A 13,108-nucleotide genomic window follows, 5' to 3' on the forward strand; every position below is an offset into this window, starting at 1 on the left:
AAACTCAGTCTGAACTCTCTGCTATTAATCTATTGCTATAATCTTTTAATGGAATGCTCCACAAGATTCTTCTAGAAAGTTATGGTCATTTGAACTTCTTTTCTAATTTTTTTTTTCTTTTTTTTTTTGGGGGGGGGTCTCTTCCTGCTGCTGGTTTAATTTTCTATAAAATCTAAATAAGTTGCTATATGAATTTATTTTCAGTGAATATTAATGTACTGAATATTATCAGTGTGACGCCCCACCACTGCCCAGTAATCCAGGAGCCTCTATCCTCACCACTAGCACCAGTGGGGGACATACACTGGGAGGATGACAGGTACACACACAGTATTTCCAGATGCAGCTTTCTGCGTCAAGTGCAATTTCTCTTAAGAGCACACAGAGACCACATTCTGTCCAGTGCTGGTTTCTCCCTCTTTCTCAGATCCCTAAATAAGACTCCCCACTGGCACAGCTATAGAGTTAAGATCTCAGCCAAGACCTCCAACATTCTCTCTCTCCAACCATTGCTTCATGTCCCTGCCCAAGTAGCTGACACACACACTCTTTGAGGTTTGATTTATGCAGACACACACACACACACACACACACACACACACACACACACACACACACACACACACGCAGATGCACACATGCAGACACGCACACACACGCACACACACACACACACACACACACACACACACACACACACACACACACACACACCTGGGAAAGGCTGGCACAGGTTTACTAGCTATGCCCCCTTTTGTCCAGACTATAAGGTAATTATAACTGCCACCAGCCAACTCCTTATTAGCTACTTTAATGCTCTTAAGAAAGGGTGTCCAATCTTACTGTGTAATGTTACCATCAATACAAATGGTAGTTTGACCAAGAGCAAGGTTATTAGGAGTGGCCTACACAGTGTCACCAAATAAATATGCAAGTACTCTCAGAGCTAAAATATCTCTAGACAGACCAGCCACAATGAAATATTTAAATATATTTAATAATAAATATTAAAAGAACAAGAAAATACTCTATATATTTACAGTGACAGCAGAGTTCAACATCAGAGGAAATATTTAAAACAACGTTGCAGGACAGTCTCAAATAAATAAACAAAAATATCTAAGCTAAGCTTTGCTATATTCCTGACTATATCTAACAGAATTATACTATTCCCTAGTATACTTACTTAATTAGAGCAGCAAGGCAGATGTGGTGAGTGGATCTTGATGTTGCTAGGTAAAAAGCAGAATACAGAATGCTCAGTCTCATTCTCAAGAGATTTCTTAAATTAATATCTCAAATATTACTGCTGGGATAGCTTGCAGAATGACATCATTTCTTGTCATCTGACTCTATCCTAGGTAAAACCCCCACTGCTGAAAGCTAGCAGTATTTAGCATCCACCTGTGAAAATACATACACAAGGGCTTTTCCTCAGATCTTTGTAGATCATGGAAGTCATAAAAACAATAAAACACTTCCAAGACAATACAGAAAACGTAAATAGTACAGACATTACATCTCCTGCTGCATTGAAATCGAAAGATAACACCTTTTAATCTCATGACCATAAAGTAATTTTATTTCAGCTATTTTTCTGAAGTTAACTTTCTGTACTCCAGTTTCCACTGTTAAAATATATACATCTAAACAGTTACAATAGTGTATGTACATTGTTGTTCTTTTCCAGTAGGGCACACTGTGGTTACATTTTTAAGCTCAGTACTTTACAAACCATTTTCAACACACACTTCTGTGCCAGCAGTTTGATATACACCTGACATATAGTTCTAATACATTTGTAACACAAGTATCTTATATGAATCATGTCAATATTCACAAATGACATATAATCATTTACTAAATTCCAGATAGCTGTGCTAGCAGTATCTTCCTTTGTCACCCCCCCCCAAAGACTCAAGTTAGTTTTTCAAGTGACCTTTAAGAAATGTTGCTTGAGAGGGATGAGCCTATCTGGGAATACCTTACTCCATTCCCTGTCTTGAGAGCCCATCTGCATTGGCTTTGCTAACCCCACTGGGGTGCTGCACTAGGATATCATATGTCTGCAACCCTAGACTCCACCATAGCAATTTCGGACTTTGCTGGCTGGCTCCCTGTAGCCACAGATCCCCCTTAGACTCCTCCTGCCTTCTACTGCCAATACTTAGCACCAGGGCCTCCCTATCATGGTAAGGTTTCATGGTGTTAACATGCTACAATTTGTGGTGATGCCTCCTACCTAGCAGTTCTACTGTGTAGTTAACACCACTGACCTTCTTTACTACTTTGAAGGGTCCCTACTAAGCTGTCTGCAGCTTGTTGTGCCTGACAGGAATGAGAACCATAATCCGCTGCCCCACAGCATACTCTCTAGCATGAGCATTCCTGTCATACCAGACCTTTTTCTGCTGTTGGGCTTCTCCCAGGTTCTCCTGGGCCAAACCCATGAGTTCCCTGAGCCTTGTCCTGAGATTTAGGACATATGGCACAACAGACTCCTTGTGGGATTCACACTCAGCCTTCCACTCATCTTGAATCAAATCTAGAGCTCCCCTCACCCTATACCTATACAGCAACAGAAAGGGTGAAAAACCTGTGGATTCCTTGGGCAGGGGCAAATATTTGTCCCACTTCCTCTTAAAATGATCTGCAAATGCCCATAGCATCGTCTTTAGTGTAGAGTTTAACCTCTCAACCAGACCATTAGTCTGGGGATGGTAGGGGTGTTTTTTAAGTGCTTCACCCCACAGTGCTTCCCACAGACAAGCCAGCAGGTCTGACATGAAATTGGCACCTCTGTCAGTCAGTATTTCCTCTGGAAAACCTACACTCCTGAAAATCTCTAACAAAGCATTTCCACCTTTTCTACCCCAATGGAGGACAGAGCCACAGCTTCAGGGTATCTGGTAGCATAATCTACTACCATTAGGATATACTTCTTCCCTGTGAAACTTGGGGAACTCAGAGGCCTCACAATATACATGGCTACCTCTGAAATGGCTCCTCAATTACAGGCAAAGGCATCAAAGGAGCTTTCACCTTCTGTCCTGCCTTGCCTACTTTTTGTCACTGCTCACAGGTCCCAGGCTAATAAAAGTTCTGCACAATGTATCTCTTTGTATGCTTTATGCCCATATGGCCTCCATAGGGAATGTCATGGGCTATGGCTAAAAGTGCCAGATGGTAGGCTGTGGACATTACCAACTTCTGTATTCTCTCACCCTCTAGCCCTCCCTCAGTGGTCCACTCTCTGTACTGTAACCCTTTGTCCCAGTATACAGATTCCCCTTTTACTTGACAATCAGGTGCCTCACTGGCTACCTCCATCAGGTCTTGTAATGCAGGGTCTGAGAGATAAGCCTGTCTCAACTCTCTCTTTGTAACCCTTCCCAGCTCCCCTTCCACAGGAAGTCTGGTATTTTCTGACAGCGGTGTCTCACTGTCAGTCTGGGTACTATTACTCACCTCTGCCCTTGCAGCAACTCTGTCCAGGGGAACAGCAGCACCCACAAGAAGCCATGGCTCACCTTCAGTCTCACTGCTACTGGATAGCTCCCTCCCTGAAATAGCCATCTCACCAGTACTGGCTTCACGTGTGCAGTCTGTCTGGCTCCCCCCAGGCTTCCAGACCCATATACTGCATTATCAAAATAATTCCCTATCAGGACATCTGCAGGGATATCCGCAAACACACCTAGTTGCTTGCTTCCTTTTCCATCCTTCCAGTCAAAGTGAACCCTAGCCAAAGGTATTGGGAATGAGGTCCCACCTAAACTGACTGGAGTAGACTGCCCAAGTAAGTAGTGGTCCTGTTTAACCATTGCAGACTTCACAATGGTTAGGTCAGAGGCTGTGACTCTCTTAACAGTGGCCTGTTTCTCAATCTACTAAGATAGGATATAACCTCTTGAGGTAGTTTGCTACCCTTGTTGTCTCCAGACAGCTTACTGCTGGGATTCTGTCATTCCCTCTTACTGGGTCTCCCACCTTTTGTTCCCCACCTTGCCTCCATGGACAGTTGTATGCTACATGGACCTACTGGTTGCATTTAAAACATTTAAGCCTTGGTCCTGGCTGTGTACCTGAACTATTGGCTTCCCCTTTTACTGGTGGACTCTGTTGGGGCAGTTTAGGCTACCCACCATGGGATCCCTTAAGTCCATGAGCAGCATGGAGGATCCCTTTCCTGTGCAGTGATACCCTGCTTGCTAGGTATAGGTTTTCCTTTTACCCCAAATCATCTGCAGTACTACATTGTCTATCTGCCAACCAAATTCTCCTGTCCTCAGGCAAAGTGCTAAGGGCTTGTTCCCTCACCACAAGGTCAGCCAGCCCTTCAAAATTGGTGACCTGACACCCACTCACCCATCTATGAAAATAAGTGCTTAACTCAGCAATATATTCACACACATTTTCATCTGCCTTGTGTCTATGCTCATGAAACATTTCCTTATAAGCTTCAGGTGTTAACTTAAAACACTCTAATAAACAATTTTTAACACTTTTATATTTTAAGCAATCAGTATCAGACAATTTAGAAATAGCAGTTACAGCTTTACCATGGAATAAGGGGGTCAGGAACCATATCCAGAGCCCTTGGTCAAGATTATACTGTTTACATACCCTTTCAAACATATGAATACAACTATCAAACTTATCACCCTCTGTAAATTGTGGAAGAAATTTACTGACCTTTGTTGCTTCTGGGGTTCAGTTATTCCCTTCCTCATTGCCGCCATAACCATGGCGAAGAGTTAGCATCCCCTTTTCATGTTGCCTCTGCCTCTCATTTTCCTCACCTTTCAGGCATCTCAGTCTCTCTGCTGATTCTGCTTCAATTTCCAAATGCTGCAGTCTCTCTGCTGATTCTGTTTCCAAATGTTTGGCCTCCAGTTCAAGTTTCTTTAACTCCAGACAGATTTTTAAATCCTCTTTGGAAAGGTTGAACTGTCCATTTTCTGAGAGCTGTACATCCCCAAGGCCAGTCTGTTTGTCCTCCTGGTTGCTGTTTTGTGATGCAGCTATGACTAAGGTTTCAATAATGTTTGCTTTAGTCAGGTTGCATACACCAGTCCTTTACCCTGGCACATCTCAGCCAACTGGCTCCTTGTCAGTTTGCCATACACTTCCGCTGACATCCTTGCCTGCTCTCCCTGACTAACTAAGTTAACAAAAAATAAATAAAACTATTGTGATATGAAACTCTGAATGTTCCCTGTGTGGCTGATTGGGAGTACAAACACCTTCTTTAATGATCACTGTTTACAGGCTACAGGAGCTCAGTATCCACACCACTGAATCCCAATATGTGATGTGGTGATCCCATCACTGCCAGCCAATAAATGTAATGCCCAACCACTGTCCCAATAATCCAGGAGCCTCAATCCTCATCACTAGCACCAGTGGGGGATGTACATTGGGAGGATGACAGGTACACATACTATTTCCAGATGCAGCTTTCTGCATGAAAATGCAGTTTCCCTTAAGAGCATACAGAGACCACAGTCACTCCTGGGCTTTCTCCCTCTTTCTCTAGATCCCCAATAAAACTCCCCACTGGCACGGCTATAGAGTTGAGATCGTAGCTGAGTGGCCAAGCCAAGACATACAACACTCTGTTTGTCCAAACAGTGCTTTGTGTCCCTGCCCAATTAGCTGACACACATACTTTGAGGTTTGATTTATATACACCCACACACACCTGAGAAAGGCTGGCACAGGTTTACTAGCTATGCCCCCTTTTGCCCAGATTATAAGGTAGTTATAACTGCCACCAGTCAACTCTTTATCAGCTACTTTAAGGTCTTTAACAAAGGGTGTCCAATCGTATTGTGGAATGCTTCTATAAATACAAATACTAGTTTGACCAAGGGCAAGGCCATTAGGAGTGGCTTACACAGTGTCACCAAATAAATATGCAAGTACTCTCAGAGCTTAAATATCTCTAGACAGACCAGCCACAATGAAAGGTTTTAATATATTTAATAATAAAGATTAAAGAACAAGAAAATACTCAGTATATATTTACATTGACAGCAGAGTTCAAAATCACAGGAAACATTTAAAACAACATTGCAGGACAGTCTCAAATAAATAAAGAAAAATTTCTAAGCTAAGCTTTGCTACATTCCTGACTATATCTATCAGAATTGTACTATTCCCTAGTACAGGCAGATGTGGTGGGTGGATCTTGATGTTGCCAGGTCAAAGACAGAATACAGAATGCTCAGTCTCACTCTTAGTGCCTTCTTAAAGGATCACTATGGGCAAATAATGAGAAAAACAAAAATTTTTATCTTACCATGATTTACTGCACCCCCCCCCAAAAGCTGCCTGCAGCAAAATAATACTCATTCCCAATTTAATTTTTTTTTAATCTTGTCTGCCCTCATGGGGGCAGACATTGTGATTCCTTTGGAAAGCTAAATCTGTCCCATAAGGCACAGATTGTAAAAGTAAATTGCCCTACCATTTGTTGTCAGACTAGACTTCCATTCAATTCATCTCCTGTTCAGCTATATGCAGGACATTTTATGGAGGTGGGGACTACACTGATACACTGCCACCAGATGAAAAAAAATTAATTCAGATAAGTGGTACTGATTATAATGTACAGGCGTTATGATGCTGATTTTTTTTCAACAACTTGTTCCAAGTCTGTTTCCACAGATGCCACCATAGCAGCTCCACGTATCTTCCATTGTTCCAGAACTAGACTGGCAGTTATTAAAAAAAAATGCAATACTAGGCTATCATTTACTAGCAGAGAGCAGGTGTCTATGGAACACTCTTTGTGTCAGTTAAAAACGACAGTAGTGGAGGCCATTTAAGATTATTGTAGTTGAACAAATCCATCCGAAAAATGAAATTCCATACATTAATAGTCAGAAATCTGCTATCCCTAATCATCTATTAATAAGGGATAGCAGCTATAGTCACCTGTAAAATCTAGCACCCATATAACTATTATTATCTATTTATTGTATTACCTATTCTGTAACGTGTTCTGCACCATTCCTGCTTGATTTCAGTATTTTGATTCTGTAGCTTTATCATGTTGTTTGTTTTTGCAGCTTTTCTCCCCGGGCCTCTACTGAAAACAGGCTCACCCTGGCACAGTAGACCTCCCGGTAAACAAATGCAAATAAGTAAATAAATAAAATATATGTATTTCAGTATGGCTATCACACAAGAAGTTTTTTTTTTTCCTGGTTGCAAACTGAACAATATTCATGTCTGTTTGAAAGCTATACCTTTTTACCTTTCTGCTTCACCACTGGTCACAGTGAATTTACAGAATGCCTGAACCACAACATTTGCTCTTTAGAGGTTACAGCAATGTCCTATTTTTCGTACCAGGATGCTTGTCTGATCATAATTCATTCTGACTCTCAACTCTGTCATCTATTAGTAGCAAAGCAGCTGTTTTATTTAGGTGCATTATATCAAATCTAAAAAATCCATCAGCAGTTCAACTAAAACTAATCAGTTTTGAGGTTCAGTTCTGAACTATGTCACCATAAAAGTATTTCATCCTAGGGAAAAGGTGAAAGGGATTTTCACATTCATGTCCTGCATTAAAACTCTCTGTTCAGTACTAGCTCTAATGTTCATGTCCTATATTCTGTTATTGCTGTCCCATGCATGGCTACACATAAAGGTACAGTGGTTACTAAAACCTTTTAGAACCCAGGCACAGATTTTTTTTGCAGTAGCAAATGTCAGTTCTATGAACCATGGTGAAGGAAATTCTGGGGTAGTTTTGATCTGTGTTCCTGTCCCTAGGAATGTGTATCATCACCGCTGCCTTTGCAGATTCTCACAGCAGATGTCTTGGATTATGCCTGGATAACAAATAACTTCCTCTGCTCATGCTCATACATATGTAAGGGATGAGAGCAGTAGATCTGGTGTTGAAAACATTTCAAATAAATCTGCACAGGATACTCTGCAGTTCAATGCAGCCAATAACACAGGCACATAATATTTAAACAAATTATAGGTAAAAACATTACCCATCAGAGCTGGATTAAGTGGGGATCAAATTGCCCTAGATATTGAGTAGTATCAAATACCAATGCCCTAGATATCCTAGTATGTTTTGATTTTCTGACTTTCTTGCTGCTTATTAAAGCTGTCGGTCCGTGATGTAACAGGACACATTGCTTAATTTTAAGCACAGTAGCTATAATTTCTTATATGAACATCCTAAACTTCAACTTATATAAGACTTCATCATTTAGAATGCCTCAGATCCCTACAGGAAGTTTCTCAGGCAAGACAGTAGTGGAAGCCATTTAAGATTATTGTATTTGAACAAATTCATCCAGAAAAATAAACTTCCATGCATGAATATTCAGAAATCTGCTGCCTCTAATCGTCATATCAGAGAATTGGTGAAGATTTGTAAATAGGCAGTGAACCACAGAATCACTCTACAAGTCATCCCACTGGATAGCGGAATACTCTTGCAAATATTATAAGCAGCTCTATAACTCTGACACATAAGTAAGTGACAAGTATTCAAGGGTAGTTTTTCGTCAGGCAAAATCTGTCTGAATAAGTTCCATAACTGAATTTATTTGCTAAAAAAGTCAGTATTCAGTCACACAACTTTCGGTGTCAGTACCATCATTTTTGAATCAGTGTACTACAAATGACAGTATCTGGGCTCTAGATTTCATAATTAGTACCCTTATCTTTGAATTCATTTGCTAGAAATGACAGTGTTCAGACCCCCACATGTCATTGTCAGTGCCCTCATCTTTGAGCATTTAAGATTAATGCCTTTACCCCCCCCCCCCCCTCTTGTCACAGGCACTTTTTTTAGCCTTTCTACTTTATTCACAGCCTAACTTTCCAAGGCTAGAAGGGCCTCAACAATCCTGATTCTAACAGCTCCAAAATAACAAATCCAACCAGAGTTTGCCTTCTTTCTCCAGATGTTTTCCTGCACAGCTGTTCATCTGCCCCTCTTCAAGACAGTGTTGTCACAGAAACAGGGATCATTTCTTCATCTATGTTTAAAGGCCTTCTTCTTTTGAGGAAGCTAGAAAGGCAGACTGAAAGAGAGTTTTTTTTTTTTTTTTTTTTTTTTTTACTTTTGGGCATCTGAATACTTATTAGATTATATTAATTGTTTGTAAAAGATAAAACAGATGCTGTTTTGCAATGGGTCTTTCTTAAAGGACATTTTCAACATATACCTACTTTTCCAGTCTATGATTTGAATTTTATGTTTGAAAATTTCACTTCTTAAAATGTCTCTGGAGACAATATCAGTGTTTCTTTTTCCCTATGACTCACTTTGAAATATATTAACATTAAGATGCTGAAAAATCTTTCTTGGTACATTTAAAACTTCTTGCATAGAAAGTAGCTACGTTGTAGGTTTTTATTGTGAGTTCTAATTGTAATTCCTCTTATCCTCCCCATCATCCTCTGCAGTATTGTTAATCTGTGAATCTTCCTTTCTTCACATGGCACAGAGGTGCACTCATGTATACCTCACAGTTCACATTTCACACCTCTGGTTTGGTAGGATTTCATCACTTTTTGACTGTTCGTTCTGGATTACTGACCTACATGTACCATACCTCTCAACCTTTTAGCACAGGAAATCTGGACAAATCCTGAAAAAACGGGGGGACAAAGGCCCAAAAATAGGGACACATTTTAAATATTGCTCTTATAAACTTAGAAAGTTGCTAGAACAACATGATTTGTGTTAACGTGCATTTTTCTGAAGGATATGAAATCTGAAACTCAAATGCAAGTCATTATTTAGTGACTTTAATTTTTAACCATCCCAGTGATTTGTAAAAAAAAAACAATTTTTATGAGGAACAGGCCAAAACTGTGAGACATAAATCTGGACATTCTGCAAAAATCTGTACAGTTGACAGGTATGACATGTACCCTGCAGTCTGAGTCAAATTTGCATATAAAAATGTATGAGATTTTTGTCATAAAGGTATGGTGGGTTATTGCTGCATGTAATAGGAAATGGATGAAATAGGATTTAATCAACATTGTGTTATTGTTTAGCCAAACAATATATAATTGTAGAGTGAATTACCCTCTTAAATTAAGTAAACGAGGAAAATGAGATGGGAAAGTGAAGTTGTTCTTTAAAGAATGCCTAATAACTCTCTTTTCTCACCCATGTCACAAAGACAAATGTGAGAAACTACTGCATATCTTAGATATCCACAAGCGGCTCAGGCGCTGTATGGCTCGCACAAAAATATCAGAAAAAAGATCATGCCATTGTTTCCTTTACAAAAGGCAAACAAGGTCTTCCTGTAACTAGACAGATGTTTAGCCAAATGGTTTTCTGTTTGTATTGTCTTTTGTTATGACAAGTACAATAAAATGCTGGTAGGTACTCTCAGGAACTATGCTGCAAGAGGTGTTGATACTTCTGTTTATTAATAAAAGTCTTAGCACAGGATGTGTGAAGATGTAATCTGAATATCCACCCACAAATTCACAAAGCTTTTTAATTAGATATCCAGGCCAGGAGTAGGACACATTTTGGCATGGCATTGTTTTAGGGAATTCAAGGGGCTTCTGATGTAGCTATTAACTACCATGGATTAGTCAGCTAATAAAGGTTGAGATTCTACACAATTACTTTACTTCTGCAAAGGTTTTTCCTGAAGAACAGCAGTATTTAGGAATAGGACATACCATAACAGCACATCTTTGAGGGCAAGATTATTGAAATTATTTAATGTATATATCATGGCTTTTTTTTAGTTCATTTACTATAAATTGTAGGCTGATAATTCTTACAGCTTGCTTGTTATGACCTGTATAGTTACTGTGTGCTTTCACACAAGTTTTACTACAATTATAAGTTTATCACTACAAGAACTAAAACAGGCAGAGTAGGGTAATACTGCCTTTATAGGGGGCATTATCCCCACAAAGAGCAGATTTAAGAAGGTTGAAAGTAAACTACCTACATGATGTCTGGCCAGAAGCATATAGTACTGCAGGATCTCTCCGTTGTAGATCTGCTGTTAAGCCAGGTACCTCACACAGTTGTGTTGTCTTCAGAATCCCACCATCATGATAATCAAAAGTGATTGCAGAACAGAATAAGAAACCTGAGCATACAACACATACCTGCAAATGCTTGTAAAGACAAACAGGTTGGTGGGTGGGCTTACTGTTCGAAGTTTTCGTCATTCACTGAGCTCCAGAGTTACAAATAGGTGATATTATTTCTGACTCTTTGGAAACAGTTCTGAGATCAGGTGTAACCTAAGCCTACCTCAGAACAGGGAGAGGAGGGGGACTCATGCATAATTAAGTCATTAAGCCTGTTTCTTTCATAAAAGGAGCATGACATGTCGGAAACTGGGAGCCAGAGAAAGAATGAGGCAGCTAGAACATTCAGTCCAGGCATTAAGCTTTGCAGTTCATCTGCTTTCAAAGTATCATGCATAATTTAATAAAAGCATCAGGGAGGAGAAAAGATGGTCTGACAAGGCTGGCTTGAGCCCAAGCAACTCACGTACTGCTTAGTGAAGGACTACAAAGACACAGTGCAGCCATGTTCTCCTCTACTAACTCCCCAGCTCTTCTTTTGTTTCCAGAGCTTTTCGTTTGCTGATCACTTGTGACATTTCATCAGTGGAAAATATTTTGCCCTCTGTTTCGCAATAGATTCAAGAAATTTGCAAAGAGTTTTAGGACCTTGCAAAGTCCTTATTTGCATTTAAGACAAAAAAGTAGAAAAGGGCCTGCTAGACCATGTTATTACAAACCAGTGCAGTGTTACTGGACCAGTCTTTATCAGTTAATCCATTATTTATTGTTTTTGTCTGGCTGTTCTAGTTGGTGTTAACTGCATCCAAGAAAATTACAGACTGCATCAGCAGCTTCACCTTTTTACCTTTTTTTTTAGTCTGGCCTGAGTGTGCTGTTCACAGCTACCGTCATTAAGCTGACATATTTATTTTGCCTAGTAAGGCATGTGGGGCAAAAGTGTGCTTTTAGGTGTGACTCAGTACCAGAGAGATATTGTGCCTTGTTCAGAATTATAGTGCGTGAACAGAGGGTGCAGTGTTCATAGCTTTCCTTTTATCACTGTGCTTGTGAGAGTTAGCTGTACAAATATACACTGTACAAAACTGTATTAAAATAGCAGTGTATGATCTGCTACACAGCAGGCAGTTTAAATTAATTAATTACTGTGCAAATTAAACCAACTACCCTGCTAGTCAATAATTGTTTGTACTAGGTATTTAATATCAAAGACTATTTTTACTTATTCTTATTTTCCCTGTATACAATTCAACACTTGTAATTAACAAAATCTGTAATCTCTTCTTCGTCCTGGTTATACTGTCTGGTTTCTGTTTAGGTTAGGTAGGTTCTATGAATTAGTCCACCATCAATACTGTAAGTAAAAAATTAATTTAAAGCCTTGATCTGTTAGAATCTTGCTCACAGTTTGTTACTGTGACTTCTATACTCTACCATCTGTCACAGAGCAAACAGCAGTTAAAATTACCAAAAATGTGTCCCATACCTTTCTGAAATATAACTGGTGAAGTGATATGATACATCAGTGTTAAGGGACCTGGGATCACAAGTTGACTGCGACCTTAACTTCGACCGCCATGTGTCAACTGTAGTAAAGAAAGCTTTCCACAGAGCATACTTGATTAGTAAAGGCATCACCTTGAGAGCAAAAGAAGTTATAACCCCCTGTACTCAGCACCTATCTTGCACATAATTGAGTATAACTCCCTGTTTGGCATGTACCGTACTAAGTACCTGCAGCAATTAGAGACCTCAGAGGTTTGTAACAAAGAAGATCAAGGGGCTCCAGCATGTGCCTTACACAGACTAACTAAAGTTCCTGTCACTGTACTCCACTGTACTTATGCATGGCCTACAGAGCAATCCAAGACCCAAACCTAATGAACTTGCTGCATATCCATAAATCAAATGGGGCTACCCATTCCAGAGACCTAAATATGGCCTGTGACTTAAAGAGGACATCTTGGAGAGACAGATATGTCCCCCAACAACTGCCACATCTTTGGAACAGGCTACCAATTCATGTGAAGCAGAGCAGCTGTATGAC

At 39.9% G+C, this 13,108-nt stretch overlaps 1 protein-coding gene across 3 annotated transcripts in view; it reads right to left on the bottom strand.

Annotated features, from left to right (window-relative positions):
- RTN4RL2 (reticulon 4 receptor like 2) overlaps window positions 1-13,108 on the bottom strand; it is a 426,936-nt gene that overhangs the window by 376,746 nt on the left and 37,082 nt on the right. Inside the window, exon 1 of one of the 3 annotated variants that reach the window (XM_044084120.1) lies at window positions 1,187-1,211. The exons of the other annotated variants lie outside the window; for them this stretch is intronic. The gene's annotated coding sequence lies outside the window, so the exon portion shown is untranslated. Of the gene's footprint in view, window positions 1-1,186; window positions 1,212-13,108 lie in introns of those variants that run through there. 3 annotated transcript variants of the gene reach the window in all.

The sequence above is a fragment of the Protopterus annectens genome, chromosome 9.part0 (assembly GCF_019279795.1).
Source record: "Protopterus annectens isolate FY-2018-M chromosome 9.part0, PAN1.0, whole genome shotgun sequence".
Taxonomy (NCBI): domain Eukaryota; kingdom Metazoa; phylum Chordata; order Ceratodontiformes; family Protopteridae; genus Protopterus; species Protopterus annectens.